At 44.3% G+C, this 18,511-nt stretch overlaps 1 long non-coding RNA gene across 1 annotated transcript in view; it reads right to left on the bottom strand.

Moving 5' to 3' along the window:
- Positions 1 to 18,511, bottom strand: part of LOC101477398 (uncharacterized) — a 44,346-nt gene that overhangs the window by 4,407 nt on the left and 21,428 nt on the right. The window contains exon 2 of the long non-coding RNA XR_001167782.4: positions 9,080 to 9,152. This is a non-coding gene — a long non-coding RNA (uncharacterized LOC101477398). The remainder of the gene's footprint in view (positions 1 to 9,079; positions 9,153 to 18,511) is intronic.

The following is an 18,511-nucleotide window of genomic DNA, read 5'->3' as shown; positions in this document are numbered from 1 at the left end:
TGATTTGAACAATCGGGACCTTTCAAAATCAATTAAATATAGAAAGATATAAAGTCATTAGAGTATTTTTTGTTTATGTATCTGGTTTATGTGCATACTTCTAACTAAAAAAAAAAAAAAAAAGTAGAAGTGAATTATAATTAGAAGAATTATTTTGAGGCTAATGTAGAAAATTTATATTCTAACAGTAAAATATTTGAAGACTTTCTGACATCTGGCTGAGAAATGTATCAATTGATGAAGCAGATAAGTGAAATTATCAACTATGAAAAATGTAAAGAAAAAAATGTTTTTGAACTTGTGTGTTTTAGCTCTCCAGTGCTCACAGCAGCAGCAGATGTGGCATTAGTCCTTTTGCTCCTATAGCGTCTAGACTTATCAATTTCAGAGTGACTGCTCTGGTAATGGAGGATCAGATATATTGGCTGTGTGGAGGTGGTGACAGGGGTTAATCAACATGAGCCTGGGGTGTGGTGGTTTGGACTGGTTGGTGTCCTGTCATTTCTAATCAGATCATGTGTTACTAGAATTGTATTCAAACACAGATGTTGACACAAAGAGAGATTACGGTGCCGGTTGACAGCCCAGTGCAGAATCGATGGGTATTTTTCGCTTTAATGGCGGCGGTACTGGCGCCATTACGAAAGGCGTCCTTCATGATTTTGGGGGGAAAAACAAACAAAAAAATTTCAAACAAGCGCAGCCCTGCAGATGCAGTCGCATCAGTGCTGCAGTTTTCCTTAACGGGTTCATATACGATGTCACGGAGGAGCCAACAGAACATAAACCCTTCACATATGTGCTTTTTTTTTTACTGCGCTAAGCTATTTCCTTTCTGTGTGTTAGCCATTCTCTGCACCGTCCCATCCATACATGCATTTTTAAAAGAAAATCAGCCGCTGATTCTTTCCGATTCCATGTGAAACATTCGGCAGAAAGTCGATTGTGCCGTCCGCCCGCGTCCCAAGAGCCTAACCCGTGATTTTTCATCAAGAGAGCTCACAAGTTAGGGTCTCAGGGAGCAGGTGAAGTACGACAGAGTCTACAGAGGAGCCGCAGTCAGCTGCAGGGCACTGACACCTTTCTTTCTCTCTTACTCACTCACACACAAATGCACACACACACTCACACACACACACTGTCTCTTCGTCAACCAGTGCCACTTAAACGTACCAAATTTCTATCAAAAGGCACCGAAAGCTACAAAGTGTCTATAGTTTAAATATAGTTGAAACTATAGGCACAGGCTGCAATTAAAAAACAAAGTAGCTCTGCACAGATATATGCTCCAGCGTTCCTCCGTTCTTCCACTGCGGACAACTTTTTTTTTCTCGACGGCTTGGTTTGATTCCTGTGCACACAAAGACCTGCAAAGGTAGACAGATTTTCAGGCATATGTTTAAATACACTAAAAAACAACAAAGCAGCAGACAGCAGCAGTGGCAGCAGTAGGCTGCAGAGATGACAAAGAAAGACAAAGCAGGGATTTCGCCGGAGATGGCCAGACCTAAATGATCTTCGTGGCAGTGCCCAGACAGAAGCAGAAGCAGAGGCTCAGACAAACAGACAAGCCTGCACTGCCTGCTCTGTGCTAACTAGCCTTTGTGCTGAGGAAGGAAAAGCCCCCTAGCCAAGCAGCTGGGCTCGCCTTTGTCCTAAAGAGCATCAGCTGATCATCAGTCTAAATTTCTCGCTTCCAGGGTGGCGGGACCAGGACCTGGCTGGCAGACTCTGCTCGACTGATGGATGCAGAGAGCCACCAGCAGCAGCCTCACCCTCTGGCTTTCCATCACAGCAGCCCCTACGGATAGGTACGGTTAGACACTGAATCCAAAAAAATAAAAAACGCACGGCACTTTGAGCTGCTCAGCATTACACAGAATGCGGGTAAATTTCCAGAAAAATCATCTTTTCACAAAAGCAGTACGAACGAGAGAAGGGCGGGTTCGTCTTCAGCACAGGTACCGAAACTTGCCTCCCTTCCCATATTTCACTTTCCACTGCTGACTGCAATACCCTCGACACCAGACTCTACCACCTACCAGCCCAACTCTGCCGCCACAGCAGCAAGCTTGGCGATAAGTTATCAGTGTCAGAAGGCACGGCGCTTCAGCGAGACAATTAACTGGAAAGCAGCTCCAGCCCGGCCGGAGCCAAACAGTCACAATCCAGACCTTAGCTGCACTTAAAAATGCCAAACTGCAGTAAATGCTAAAGCAATACTGAAAACATTCCCATATCGTTTTCACCGGTCGTGTACCCAAACACACCAGTGAATGCCCCCCCCACTCCCCCCGCCCCCCCCCCCCCCCCCCCCCTCCTCCCAATCATCCCACAACTCCTCCTCCTCAGACCAGGAGAAGAAAAAAAAGCAGCCGGATAGATGTCTCTGACTGTCTCCTTCTCTCTGGGGAACGCCAGGCAAAGTGGAGGCTTCCGGAAATGAATGCGCCGCGCCACCCGACGCGTTGCCTCGCATGCTCACTCTTCTGTCTGCCACCGACTACGCCTTTTGTTATCCGCCTCTGAGCTGAGGATGATGAAGAACAGAACGAGGGGGGGGAAAAAAGGGCAGTGGCAGAAGAAAGGAGGGGGAGACGGTGGGGGGCGGCGCGGGTGCCGGTAAAGGCTGAGGTGTCCGCGGGAAGCTGCAGCCAGACGCAGGTCAGTGAGGTGGGACGTCTCCGCCACCCCACCCCTCACCCCCACCCACTACTCCCCAGCACACAGCATCCCTCCTTTCCAATTGCATTGTCAGCTCCATCTCAGCATCTCAACCCCCACCCCTCCACAGCACCAATACCACCACCAGAACTACTCATTCTCCTCCTACCTGCTCATGACGATGGGACATCAGCCATGTCGTGACACTGTTATCTACACCCTCTACTTTTATTTTTCTTCCCTGTCTTCTTCTCTCTCGTACCCATCGCAGGTCCGACGCGTCACGCTGCCGTTGCCAAACAAACAACGGGATATAAAAAAATTAAAATGAGAAACCCCAAAACATTTGCTCCCTCTAGCTGCCGCTGCCGCCGGAACCCGCTACTTTGCTTTCACTCATCCCCCTCCCCCATCTGACCCTTGCACCCCAAGCCCTACCTTCTATTACTATCTCCACCCCACCCCCTCCCACCACCCATCCCCTCCCATCACTCCAGGTCTGTACCTGTCTGCTTGTCTGTTTCTCCCTGTCTGCAGCTGCTTGCCCAAAGTGAGATACTGCAGCAGGAGTCTGCAGCGACAGCCCTCGCTCTTTCTCTCCCCCCTCTCTCTCTCTCTCTCTCTCTCTCACACACACACACACCCTCCATCCAGCCTTTGCTGGTGAACACGTTCCTCCCTGTGCTGATCAATTTCTTCTCTTTTTCAGCAGCACACACACACACACACACACGCGTGCACACTGCAGTGGACTGGTTGGCCGTGGTGGAGGATGCACTGTAGCTATCCCACTGTCTTGTAGCATCGGTGCAGCTGGTACAGTCACATCCAAACACATGCACAGCAGAGGTAGCCACTGACACACACACACACACACACACACACACACACACACACACACACACACACAGCAATGTGGTCAGCACAAGCACGAACACAAACTGTCACTGTCACAATATTGTGACCGAGGCTTGACAGCAGCAAGCGGCAGCATAAGGCACACGGCTGTTTGAGTCAGACACAAAAGCAAATATCTGGTCCAAGAATTTCCTCATCGTTCTTGTCAAGTGTTACATTTTCAGATCATGCTTTTTGGATCCTGCACGATCACACGCAAAATACAGAAACGTGTCACTGTGCCGCCCAGCACTACATCTATGTCTATGTGGAAATATACAAAATGGAGCTCAGCAAGCATAATTTCGAGTCAGACTGATTAACTCGAAGGGTCACAAAAACATCAAACCTACTTTCAGCGTTTGCCAGAATTCTTCACTGTTCGTAGCCAAAGCAGCATTTGGTCATTTTAATGTTTAAAAACCTCAACAATAGAAAGAAATGTGACATACATTTGTCTTTATGTAATTAAGATATTTTGTTTGAGATACCGAGGGACAAACCCGTAGAGAGTACATTTTAAAAATATGACATTTTATTCATTCTCATTCAGCCTGAACCAGATCTGCCCTCGACAGATTGCGCTAATCTCAAACCTTAATCACCTTCAACACCGTGGATAGATTAGGGTTACGACCCTGTGCCACAAAGAGGGGCCAGAGAAAGAGAGAGAGAGGTCTGCAAATGTTATCATTGATTGATTATGCCCTTTAATTCAAATGGAAAGCATCAGCTTCCCAACTCTGCTGCAGTGCAGGAAAAAGGCTCTCACAGCAGATGTCACTTCATCAAAGATGTCAAATTCGTCTGTACCTTTCCGTCCTGCAGAAACACACAGAAACATGGCGAGCTAAGCGCCGAAGAGGTGCACAAGTAAATCCTGCTGCCAATGTCAAAATCGTGGCCAGGATGAAGTCTATGGGGGATGGTTGGTCCTTGTGGATCGGCTCGGCGATGGTGGCGGTGACGCAGAGACGGGGCGGGGGGGATTTTGTTGTATGCTACAGCCAGTGGGGCCAGCAGGCGGCCATATAGGTGATCAATCAGCTCCATTACAGCAGTGTCACTGCCGAGTCTGGAGTTATCCTGCCCATCACCCCTCCACAATACACGCAAACATCGCCTGTTTCTAGTCTAGACTGGAAAATAGAATCCCGCAGCGTGATGAAACTGGTCCATGAGAGTAAACACAGTGAAAAAACAGATGAGTTTCTGCTGTGTATCAGTGACATATTCTCAGATTCAGAATCAGGGCATGCGCATGTATAATACTAGGATGGGATTCACCTCCAATCAGAGGATGCATAAAGTTGTTTTGACAGAGATGAAGCAGATTCTGATACACTTGCTTTGAATTGCATCAAGACACAGCTTTTCAAAGCAACCAAAAATAGGATCGGCTCCATTGTGATTGGTAAGTAGCTCGCACAATGAGCCCAAAGACATTATGCAGCAGACACTCGCAATGACACTGTTCATGTTTCTACACTCAGCTCAGAATATCTCCATGCAGCCTGGAGATGCATATCTGTGCTGGCAGATGCCAGGCGAGCATTAGACAGGTATCCCACTGATGGAGTTATCTCAGTCAGCTGAAGCAGCACAGACTGGGACCATGGAGCAGCACAAGTAGGAGGAGGGAAAGAGAAGAGTGAAGGAGAAAGATGGAGGCTGGAAGGGGAGGAGAGCGGGCGGCGGGGAATATGTGATGCACAGCACCTCGCAGCCAGCCAGCCAGCCAGCCAGCGGGACATTAATGACGATCATGTCTTGTCACACTGCTGTCGGCCAGTCAGCAGATCTTGCCCTTGTCCCTGCCCTTCTCCAATCAATTGCATCGATCTGTCCCAGGGGTCAAGGGGCAAGAGCGTATCAATAGGGGGAGAGCGGCTGATGCAGCAGGCAGAGAGGGGCGCACTCCAGACAGATCGATGACACCCCACCCCCATGTGTCTGTGTGTGTGTCTGTGTGTGTTTGGGGGGCGGGTGAAAGTAGTTATGATTATTCATTTGCCATTAACCCGAATGCATTAAGGGAATATGTTTCCTTGGGAAGAAATGGTGCTCGAGGCTGCTCATTTTTATAGGGAAGTGAGATTTTATGAGTTGGGGAGCTAGAGTAGCGTTCTGGCCAGAACCGACAGCGTTCTGGTCTCAGACGATTTGTTACCAAGGTTTCCACCCATTGGTGACGTCAAAAGCAAGAAGCCAATCTCTGCTCTCAGAGAGATTACAGATGTAAGCAGCAGTTGGCTGATTTTCCAATGTTTTGTGCCTGAGTGTCACTGTCTGCAATACAACTAAACGGCTCACAGAACTTTGAGTATCACAAAGTGTATTAGTCTCGTGTGATGGGTCTCTTGCTTTGAATATACAGTTTCTCTGACATCGAAACAAAAATGCAGGACAATCTGCAATCTGATCACAATGTAAACATTGCATCCACTCCACAGGCGGTAACATAAATTCACTTTAGGGACTGTTTATTTTTGTTTTGAGCTCAGTGAGATTTATCTTCATATGGAGCTTTAAAGAGCAGCAGCATTTGCTAGCGTTTAGCTGAACACATGCAACAGGAAACAACTATAAACTGGCCAAAAAAGAAGAAAAATCATCCAAAATGAATTATTATTCTAGGATTCAGCAACTTTCCTTATTGCTGGTCTAATACACGCACTCTTTAGGTTTCTGGCTGCCTTCACTGATGAAATGTAGAGCAAATGTGATGCTCCATGATTGGCTGTCTGCGCAGTGCTGCCAGCTCTTCCTGCTGTACATCATTTGGACTGCAGCACACCAAATTCAATCAAGGCAATCTTTATTTTATTAATTCTTAAAGTCATCTGAAGAACCTTGAAGTTCCTTGCCAGCGTACTTCTCAAAGGGGCTGTTATAGCAGTGGGGGCAGAAAAAAATTAATAAATCAGCGACCTAAACCGGCCCTATCTAATCCCATAATTTATTTGTTTAACCATCCCATAAATGAAGGCCCAGCTGGAACCAATGACCAGCTGGACAGAAGAGTGCTGAGGCAGCATGATTCTCAGCAGCAACGCTTTCCTCGACACATCTGGAGGAACGACTGAAGTTCAGAGGTGAGGAAAGATGAGAAAATCGCAGCTCTTGAAATAAACACTAGTGAGGCACATCTTGATTCTGCATACTCTGTTAAATTTGTAAGAGCTAAAGACGAAGGAAACAAAGTTTGCATTTGTGATTAAATAAAGAAGCTACATTTGGTGCTGCCTGAACTAACTCTTCATTCCAAGCTGACTGGCATGAGATCCCCTCTGCGTTCCTCAGCACACTGTCCACTTTTCAACACTTCTTCTGACTCTTCTTCCTGTGAGTGGGTCAGAACAGCAGCAGCAGCAGCAGCAATGTGAAACCCGGTGGTGTGTAGCTGAATAAGGAGGCGTGATCTTCCTGACAGTGGGATTACAAAATGGAAGATAAAAGGCCTTCTTTGGTTTCCAGGGATTTACCAGGATCATATTCCCACACAGAAACCTGTTTGATGACAGTGACTCTACCGGCCATGCGATGCTGACAAGGATCGCTGGATTTCAACGGTGTTAGTTTCCCTCCAGATTTAATTACTGATGATCTAAAAATAGCCAATTAATTCCATTCAATAGCTGCACTGATAGGAAACAGGTAAGGGGTTTTCCACAACTGTTCACACTGGAAGAGCAGGCTAACTTTGCAGACAACCCTTCAGCCAAAGAAATTCTTCAACATCTTAACATCAAATATTTCAGAGTGGAACAGCATATCTGGCTAAGCATGAGCGCAATTCAATGGAAACTCTGAGCATCAAACAATGAAAAAGATACAAGCTCGTTGGATAAATGACAAAGGTTGCAGAAGGGCAGCCTGCTCAGCTTCAGCTCCAAACATTGTAACATCTGTGTCATCAATAAAAAAAAACCCTATCACAATGATGAAGAACTACAGCAGAATTTACAACAAAGCTCCAGCTCGAGCAGGCAGCTTGCTTACATCAAACCGTCCTGAAGAGTAACAATCTCAAGCTGATCTGCCAGGCCGTTTTTCTCTTGTGTGATGCTTTGGAGTCATTTTACAAGCTGTGGCTGAATGCCAGACACAGATGTAGTCTGACGCAGTCAGTCAGTGGACAAGTCCACAGTAAACAGAGACTCTAGTGTCGCTGAGGCAAGCTTCAACCTGAAACTGGACCTCATATCACAAATGCACATAGTATGGAACTGTGGACAATGTATCACAAGACTTGGCAACAACCTATAAACATCCAACTGCAATAATAGAGTGGGGCTGCGTTGGGTAGACAGTTTTAGGAAGTGTTAGGTGTGTCAATTAGACCTAACCTGAGTCAGCTGTTCAAAATATGTGTGCAAATGGCAATCACAGAGCATCTGCTAAATATAACAAGTCTGATTATTATATTTTATACTTTCTGTTTACAGCGAACCCTCTGTGTATCATAATATTTGGCACGCAGCACACATTAGAAAGACGCCACAGCCGTGTTGAATAAAAAGGCCGACGTGTAATACTAGGCCGCAAAGATAAAGCGGCGGTTTGAAACACGAGGCCATCACGGCGTGAAATAGGTTCCACCACGCAATTACACCTCAGCGAGTAGAAAGCACTTCAAAATAAGACAATATGGCATATTTTTATATTTTAGCACCCTGTTTAACTCATACTGAATTTCACAACTGTTTATAACTGGAGCAACTCCTAACATCTTTTATCAGGATTGAATATGTTAGCACTTAAAAGGCAGATGAAGACAAGCAGTAAGCCTGAGTACAATGTGTTCTAACTAGAACTCTAGCAGGGCCATAGTGAGCTGGCAGGCCCGCCATGAAACAAAAACCACATGTGAGCCAGAGTTACATTATTCTAAAGATCAGCATCACTTTAGAGGTGCTGCATGTTCAAACTGCAAACTGATGTCATACGTGTACTCCAAGGAAAGCTAGAAGGTTGTACAGTTAACTCCCAGGGTGTAATTCTAAACCATACAACCTACTACCTCAACCCGGATGCACACATTTTCAACTAGGGTTCCTCTCGTCTATGTACTGAATAAAGTCATCCTCAAGCCAAACTGTGTCTCATCACTATCACCACATTTCAGGTTTACGCTTGGAGAAAGATTGAATATTAATATATGGAGCAGTTTAAAACCTAAATTATTAAAGAAAAAAAAAGGTTCAAGCACGACGATCGCACCACAATGACAAAGACCCACAGAGGCGAGCTTGTGCTGTCAGATTCGCCACAAGATCGGATCTACGGGTTTGTGCCAAATGGTTATGGCCAAAGTAGCAAAATAATTCAATAAAGGACTAATACTGCCTCGCAGCTATAGCAACACAGGTGTAAAAAAGCAGGACGCGTGTGCTGAACACTGGCGTTCATGCAGATCACGGCAGTGCCAGTGAATACACCGCAGCTAGCAGCAAGACATTCGCCCCACACGATCAAAGTTCATCAAACAGATGGTGACAGCATTGTGGTAACTTACCCATCGTGGCTGCATCTTGCTCTGAGGATGGGTCGCTGGGCCAGTGGGTTCTCTAGGGTGGCCATTTATTTATCTAAAAACAGGAAAAGAGAATTGCTTTTAAATACCACACAATGCTTTGCATCTGCCAGGACCTGCAGCTTAATGCTACGATTCACTTTTAACAATGACTCTTATCGTTGTGAGAAAAGAAAAAAAAAGGTTCACAGTTACATGTCAGTAACTGTTCTGACAACATCACATCCACACGGGAAAGAAGAAAAACACAAACACAAATGTGTGTATATCGGTAAGTTTCTGTGCCTCAGTTTGGGAGTGTCATATGTCTCTGCAGTTCCCAGCTACAAAATTAAATCCATAATAATAACAATCTGCTGTGGACTTGTATCCCAAACTAGCCCACAGAATTGCCAGAGCGGTCCTCCTCCTGGCCAACAGCAATGTGGCTGTGGTGAGAGCTTAGCTCAACTTAGTCAAGACCGCAGATAGCAGAGAGCAGAGAGCAGAGCCTGAGAGGGATGCCAGTGTAATCAAGCATGCCACGGTCAGCTACCATTAACTGTGCCAGTGCCACAGAGCCACAAACAACAGAATATTCCTACGGCCGCAGTGCGACAAAGGAAAACCTGGAATAAGAGAACAGAAAATGCCACTTACCTACGTCTCTACTATTCTGTCAGACTTTATGTTTCTATCTTTCTGTATCCACACTTTCTACTTGGGTGTGAGCTATGCACAGTGGGTGCTAGGACCATTGGTTTATTACTTTGCTAAATGGAGGAATGATGAAAAGACCGAGGCACACTTCTAAACTGAGCTCACTGAAATCACGGCTTCAGTTCAGCGATGTGCTGTCCGCCATTTTCTCCGAAACAAACTAGAAGAGAAAAAAATTGTATAAAAATGATTTGCTGGCATCATTATTCAAAGTTTTCCCCTTTTCTCCCTCCGTGTGTGAGTCTCTCTCTCCCTCTGCCTCGCCTGGCACCATCACAAAACCTTGGCTGGAAAGATCACATGATTTCCTACCAGAAAGCCACAGCATTCCCAGTTAGTATTCTGCTGACACTGTAAAGACATCTTTTGTCTAAATCAAAGCGTGGCCTGCCCCCTCCCAAAATCTCGCACCTTCTGGGAGGGGGTGGGGGGGTTAGGCAGTGTAAAGGGTGGTGTTAGAAGCCATAGCAACCTCTACCTGGCAGGCTGCCCAACACACGAGCACTGCGGGCTAATATGGAGTGGAGCAGGAATGCTTATCGCCTTCCAAAGTCAACTCCATGGGCGTGCTGGTTGCTTAAGATTTCAGTGCTGATGCCAGATTTTTTGTTTTTCTTGACAAAGTAAATAAAATCGTCTAGATACATGACAAACTGACGACACGCTCACACTGCACCTCCTGATTGAAATAAAGTTCACATGCTTCTGTTTTAAAACGCTATTCATCAAAATCATGTGAGCTCTTTCAGTAAACACAAACACTGGATCAAATTCGTCACACATCAAATAAAACACTTTATGTGGCTTTGCTGGAAAGTATTAAAAAACATAAAAAAGGACACTCGGTAGTATAAGGAATCTTCTGCAAACTTCTGCAATGATTCTTTCAAGCAGACGAGACGAGCTCTGTCTTACACGCTGGGATATAGTGTATCAATCGCTCATGCATCATCAGCAGCGTGTTTTCCTGTGCCGCACACTTCTGCAGTTTAGCCAGAAAAGTAGCCAAGCACAGTCAGGTGGTTTGTTACCGTAACACAAGCATATGTCATAGACCTGTGACTCACTAAAGAGAAAGGTATCCGCCAGAGACCACACTACAGTTCTGTGCTGAGAGCATCTCACACGCCGGCCTCCTCACTCAGCTTAACGCCAGACTGTTGAGCATCTGCCTTACTTGCTCAGCTCTGACTTCAAGGAAACGATCAGTGTAGCAATGACTCCCGACCTCTGTATTTTCAATCACCGCGTTACTTTAATTTAACACAAAATGTGGAGAAATACTTCACATTTTGCACATAATCTAAAACCTTCGTTTCCACAGTGTAGCAGTCATTCAAAGAAAAGTTCACCAGTATGGACGGATAAGACAGTAAGATGCAGCGGCAACATATAAAATATTTCTGTGCATATCTTAGCCTTTATTTAAATTATATGATGCTCATTTTCATAGTGGATTAGGACATCGTTTGAAGTTATAACTGTAGACCTGCTGCAAGAAAGGACAATTTCAAACTGGCATTAAAATAAAGAAGAAAAACAGAATCAAATTTAGAGAGGACAGCGTGATAAGAACACAGGTGGAGGAGAGGCACAAAACATTTGCAGATGCATGCAAATAAAAACACAAAACAAGAAATGATCTGTTTTTTTAATGTTACCCATTTCATATTCTCGTGACAAATGAGACCAAGTCAGAAACACCGCACTGACACGACGGTACAGAATAAACGTTGAGCAAACACTTCGATCAGGCTCCAACCGATAGATCAACATCAAAGATGCCGGCGTAATGGGATTGTAATGCCAGTAAGCAGTCTGTTCTGAGCTGAAGATTAATGTGTGTTTCCCCCCATTATTTGTCATCAAGAGCAGCCTGTAGCAAACAACTCACCTTCACTTGATTAAATCCCTGGAAACAGAAAGAAGAAGGACAGCAGCGTGCTACACCTGTTGTCTAACTTGTGCAACGCTATCATCAGAATCTAATGTGGTTACATTTATTAAATCGTGTGCAGTCAACACCTCGCTGGTGCAAAACAAGCACACAAACGTCGACACTTCTCTGTTGACAATTCAGACTGTTCACTTAGATCTGACGGTGCTATTTACTGATAGGAAAAGGCGGCATCCTGATGTTCTTCTTGGAGAAACTGCTGTGTGCCGTTTTCATCTTTCCCCATAATTAGGTCATCTTTATTAACGACCACACAATATCCATTTCACAACTCTCTCACACATACTATGTTGTGGAAAGGGAAAAATAAGTGCAAATACATACTTTGCACAGGTCTGCATAGCTACGAGACAGCTAGCTCTGCGATGTAGAAGAAAATGGCCATGCGGCCACCTGAGCGCCTCATCTGATACGTCAGCCACGCTCAGCCAAAACATTCCCCCAATGAGGGGGTCAGTTCATGTCCTGAAAGGCAGAAGGCCAGGGTCAAAGTTCAAATGAGAACCAGAGGGGTGGGGGTTTGAAGGACTTCCCTTGGGTATGGAACGTACCATTATGAACCAGACAGGGGTGGAAAAAATCAACACTGTCATCGACAATGCAATAAAGTCAGCGGGGGAGGAAACGACATGATTTACATGTGCGAGGATATAAGAAAGGCTGAGAAAAGCTAGTGTTTGTTTTTATCGAATGGCCTGTTATACACTGATGGGAACCCTGTTATACTGTGAAGGCAACATACATCTGTGTAGGTACACAAACACTATATCAGTGGTTATGACGACCAAACCAGACTCCACCTGAGACATCCTTTTGTGAAGGAAAAAATAAGCATTACATCTTTATAAGCCTGAAAATGTAAAAGCTGTGTTAAGCAGCTATTCATTTAGAAACGTGGCATTTTCAAAGTGTATAAAACACTATACATTTTGTTATCTTTACCAAAACTTTGCATACTGGCAGCCAAAACTAAGCAGGAAGATAATTTGTGCTACTTTATTCTCTGCAGGCACACCAGAGACAGGGGGTTATTTTTGGCTCAAAGCTCTTATCTCCATTAATTTAATGTTGCCTCAAGCCGTGACAGAAAAACAGTCAACAGGTTAATCCAGACAGAGTTTGTGCAGTTCGCATTAATGAAACGTACCCATCCAGCCACTTCATTGTGTCTGAGTATGAGACTTGATCTTGCCAAGGACAAGAACCCAATACAAAGCCCAAATATTGAAATCTAACATCGTGCATGGAATATTTTTGGATAGCTCTGTTTGCTGAGTGTTTTAGTATACTGGGAAAACACCCTGCACACTATTACTGGCAAAGAAAGCGAACAGAGTCGAGGCAGTACACAGGATTTACTTTTTCTCTGTTTCCCCTGTAGAGAGGCCTCATCTTACTGTGCCCTGCTCTGGCGCCTCTTTCTCAGCGTTCAGCTACAAGGACTGACAAAGGAATAAGATGACTTAAAAGAAAGCCAATTAGCTGATATGAACAAGTGAATTAAAAGCAACACGGTCAGGCGTGTGAAACCTGCTACTGCTGCTACGACACAGGCAAACACATGTATGTGTAAAGAGCAATAAGAAATTCAGCTTAATTAGACAGAAAAGCCAAAAGAAAGAGTCGAGCACATGCTTCTGAGCATTGGGGCTTAACATAGCAGTTGCTCACAAACATGGGCTAACCTGTTTGGGATTACAGAAATACTGCCGTGTTACTATTAACTTAGGGTAATGTTGCTTTAAAAGCTAACGCAGCTTTTCTGTGCAGCCAGCCACGGCAATGACTTTGCCCGACCCACCTGTCTGTTGATCCTACTGCCTAGCACCAGACTAAACACTGAGATTTTCAAAATGGCTTATTGGCTGCAACTGACTAACAGGCAGCCAATCAGTGCGCAAGGAGGCATGGATGGAGGACAAGAATCAGTCAGTGAGAGCAGAGGAGAGAGGAAGAGGCTGTGCAGAGACAACCGAACCTCGTACAAACTCAAGAGGGGAAAAGAACGCAAAGGCAGAAGAAAAGCTCGACAAATAAACAGTAAATTCAAAGTTACTCTGTGACAGAGATATGAGTGGGGGTTTTTTGGGTTTTTTTTTGCTGCAGTATCAAATGTTGATGCAGAACAATAATAAAGTAAAAGGGCATTTGTTTTCTGAATGGCACTGAATTGATTACCTGGCTTCAGACAAGGCTGCTATCAGACCCTGCGTTTACCATCGCTAACAGGGATCAATAGCTAATGAATTCCAAACGGCCAAGTTTCAGAAGCATAAGCGTATCCTACACGACTGCATAAAGTAACCTCTACGGATCAATGAATATGACATCACGCGCAGCCGGAGGAATGCATCTTTTTAATCGACCTGAGGGTTCTCAAATTAATTCAAACGACAATTAAAATGGATCGGACTGCGTGGCACCTTCGTCCTGGAATCTCACAGAAGGTTTTTATTGTGCGTTTGGCTCCCCTCACGGCCCGCCCCCGTGCTTTAATTACCGCTGTCTCCTATCAGGCTGCTCAGATGGTAAAAACAATAGAGACACGAAAGGCTCGGGTTACCATTTACATACTGATGGAAAGAGCACTAAGCAAACGTGTTGTCATTCAAAGAAATACACTAATGTTTGAACCCTAATGGTCTAATCACTGATGAGCTGGTGAACATTTATGTGATTTGTCACAGATGTTGATGTCTATTAAAAATCCGGTTCAAAAAAATCCAATCAGTTTTTAAAATACAGCCACCTTTTAAAATATGATTCACACAGTGTGAACAGCTTTAAAATGATTAACTTGTACTTCAGTACATTCTCTGATCATTACAGGCTTTTCAGAACATTTTAACATCGCGTCATTCATGTTGTCGTTCACTAGAAAGACGCTGTGTGCTATGATCTATGTGCTCAACATTAAAAAGCAAAGGAACATTTATATGTAGGTGCATTACTGCTACTAAGGGAAATTATCAGGCACAACATCAGTGCAGGTGAGCTATAACTGAAAGGACTCGTAAACAAAATATCCAAAACACTTCACCCTGAAGGAGACACAAAGGGCGACGCTGCTATTGTTTATTAGTTTAAGTTTGAGGTTGGTACATCTCTTACAGAGACCGTTCAGTCCTGTGTTGTAGTTATAGATGCTTCTTTGTGCCACATAATATCATAGAGACAGGTGTGCAAATTTCACAGAACCTCAGAACATTATATGGCACAAATAATTTTGCGCAGGCTTTCTCTAGAGGTGCAGACCGTAATCGACTACTTTAAGGATGACTTCTCATTTAGGAGGCAGAGAAAGCAGTTATCATAATGATACCTTTTCTCTGTGTGTCCTCACCAAATGCTTTCTCCAAGATAATCCCCCTGCACAGCCGCTCATTATCAAAGCAATCGTCTGACAATGGGAAGGAGAACACTGGAAATTACGGGAATTAGTATAGGACTATGGAAAAATGATTGGTGATTCAAGACCTTAATTAGGCCCTTGCAAAACAATCAGACACAATTAGGAGGTACCAGTCAATAAGCCGAAAACTCAAAAGCAAGAGGAGAGGAATTAATATCTGATGATTTTTAAATGGCTATTGGAGCTCAGATGACTTTCACTCACAGTCGGGTACCAGACAGTTGGAAGCCTTCACGGCTCTTATTGTGGCAAATAAAGCCGGGGACTAGCAGGTAAATCAGCAGGTGAATCAGCCCTGCCTTCCAAAGAAAATGACCATTAAGGGGTAATCGAGCAACATCTGAGTGGGTCCGGAAACATGTCGGGAATCTAAAGATGCCCACGGTGCACCTTAAGAGCAGCAAGGTCAAACAGTAGCTTGAAACCGTTACGCTCCAGAAATCCTACGAGAAACAGCCGCGTCCGTTTCTCTGGGTGAATAATTTCAAATGAGCAAACATTACAAGTTTCGGATTGTCATTTCCCCTCTCATAATTAACAACGCTAAAGCAGTTAATTACTTCTTGCCAAATAGAAAATAATGCCCAAAATATTATTATATCACCATATTTCTCATGACAATCCACCACAACAGCAAACGCTTGAGCCTTTGGTTTAAACCAAATTGAGTTTTCAAGATATGTGTGCATAGCGATGCTTGTGCAGTGCAGAACGTGAATACTAAAGTTAGTTAAAATACCTTGAGCCGACAAACAGAACCTCTCCAGATAGTTTGCTCACAATGAAATGTGGCTTACTGACCTAAACTGCTTCATAATCTCACAAAGAAAGTGAAAATCGATGTTTTGAACGAGTGAAACATGGCCGTGCATTTGAAAGACGAGAATTAAATACACATTTTAGCCTGAATCACTGCCTGAAAACAAAAAGATCTTTTACCAGTGAAAAACCACATCTGTGCAGGCTCTAATCAAAGAAAATAAAGCTGCCACAATTTATCTTTTTTAACAGAATGCAGTTGCTCATTCAGACAGAAAAGGCTATGCTATTAGAAAAAAGTCAGACTGTAACTGGCCAAGTATAACACGCAAAAGATGTACTGCAAACATCAGTGGAACTGACATCTGTAACGCTGTATTATGAACTGGATTTATTCTGCTTGGCCTCTATGATCTCCAGCACACAACCAGATCCTTACAGCACACGTTGCCCTACAATAGACTGCATGATGCTTCCATATATGTGTGCTAGATCAGGGCTTACAGCATGAAATCACATGCAGCTGGTCAAGACAATAAAGACAGGCATCTGTCCAAAGTTCATGTCCATCCACTGGGAATCAAAGCATTTGTCTTTAATTATCATTTTTCATTGACAACTTGGACAAAAGCGTGAGGTGTGCTGACACAGCCTGGAGGTGTGTGTGTGTGTGTGTGTGTGTGTGTGTGTGTGTGTGTGTGTGTGTGTGTGTGTGTGTGTGTGTGTGTGTGTGTGTGTGAGAGTTGGTGGAGGAAATTCTGCCGAGACCAGCTGAAAACACGTGGCTCCTCTCACCCCAGAGCCATGTCGACTTACAGGGTGCATGTCAGTCATCTGTGATTGCAGAGCAGAGCAAACGGGATGGGACAGCATGAGGATTATAAGGCAGCCTGGTGTTTCCACTGGGGTCTCCCCTGCTGGGTTACATGGTCCCAGCTCCCTTTGTCTGCTGTTAACCCGTTAAATCCCGCGGAAGAGCCCATTCACAAATGTGTCACACACCCCGGGGGTGCATTTTGTGCGGAATAATGATCTTAAAGGGGTTATACGGCATTGTCACTGATTCCAACTTACCCGTTAACCCCCCCACAGCACACATGCATACTTCCATTTGTTTCCTGGCGTGTTTGTGGTTTTAATTATTGTCAACTCTTAAGCTCTTAACACCACCTTCAAACAACATTCCTTAAGAGGATGTTCCACTGTAGTCAATCATCAGCAACAGTTACTGGTGAAACACAGCCGCTCTCTACAAACGCACCTAAAAGGGATTTTGACCACTGCATTTTCTGAGCACCCTTTAAACTCGTTCTTTTCTATTCGAAACTAGAGTGCAATATTTTAACAATACAGACACAGCAGCCCTCCCCTGCCGTTGTGCCGAGCATACTTTGCAGCTAACTGTGTTTGCGTTATATGTTGCGGGTTCACTGAGAGAAAGTGTAATTACACTGCAGTAATGCCCTCCATGATTAATGATGTGGGCCTCTGAAACCAAACCATCAGGCCAATGGCAAATTACCACTATAAAAATAAACCATGATGTGAACAGGTCAGCCAGGCCGGAGCACAAAATGTCTCTTAGTGTGTATTTATATATAGGGTATGAGCGAATAGGGAACGAGCTCTAGTAACCCAATTAGTGTTGGTCCAGTGTCAGAGCCCAGCTCTAGCAATGCTGCGCGGCTCTGCAGTCACACAGAAAAATGTATTTTCTTGAACTTTTTGAATTTAGATGAGACATTTTTGAGAGGCAGAGATGAGCTCGCACGTATGCAATTAGAGGGAGAAAAAAACAGCTGGAACATCACTTCTTGTTGAATGAAGTGCTTAGCTGGACCGATCGGGTCGAGAGCTTGAAAAAGAAAAAAAGGGAGAGAAAGAAACAACCATTTCTTTTTAATTGCTGTCGACGCTGTCACATCATCGCTGCTCCGCTAGGGCACGTCTTCCAAATGAATATGGAATATACAACCGGATGACCTAATCCTTATGGCGCAAACCCCTTTCCAGAAATAACCAAACTTTGGCTAAATCTCAAGAGCACATGCACCTATACTCCCAAAGGCTCTCTGTAGTCAAGTTCACATTTCTTGTCTAACACTGACTACGCTGCTCAGCACATAAACACATCTGATTAGTCCTCCACAGCCTCCTCCACTACCCAACAACTCCTCCCTTCCCACTTCTCAGATGGAGAGCACTTGACTCTTGCCTAAATTGAACTCTTATGCACTCTACTTTTTTGTAGTTTAACTGAAATGGAGTATTTCATTGAGAGCAAAGCACTTGGACTAACACCAACCAAGGATTCTTGTGGTTATCAGTTGACATTTGGAAATGACTGAACTGGTGTCATAAATACAACAATATGGCAAATATTTACCCATGTGCAAAGACACTTGTCAAATTAATTTTCTATATCTATTGAAGTCCCTGCCACAAGTAAAACCACTACCAATAAAAACTGTGGGAGAAAGAAAAAAATCATCCTGCTGGTAATCACAAAGCCTAAGGACACCATCTTTTTGCTCCTTTGCCGAAAGCTGCAATCGGATCACGGAAGTGAATCCTTGAGCGGTGAATA

This window comes from Maylandia zebra, linkage group LG10 (assembly GCF_041146795.1).
Source record: "Maylandia zebra isolate NMK-2024a linkage group LG10, Mzebra_GT3a, whole genome shotgun sequence".
Taxonomy (NCBI): Eukaryota; Metazoa; Chordata; class Actinopteri; order Cichliformes; family Cichlidae; genus Maylandia; species Maylandia zebra.
Note: the sequence above shows the minus strand (reverse complement) of the source record. Positions and strands in the feature narration are given on the sequence as shown.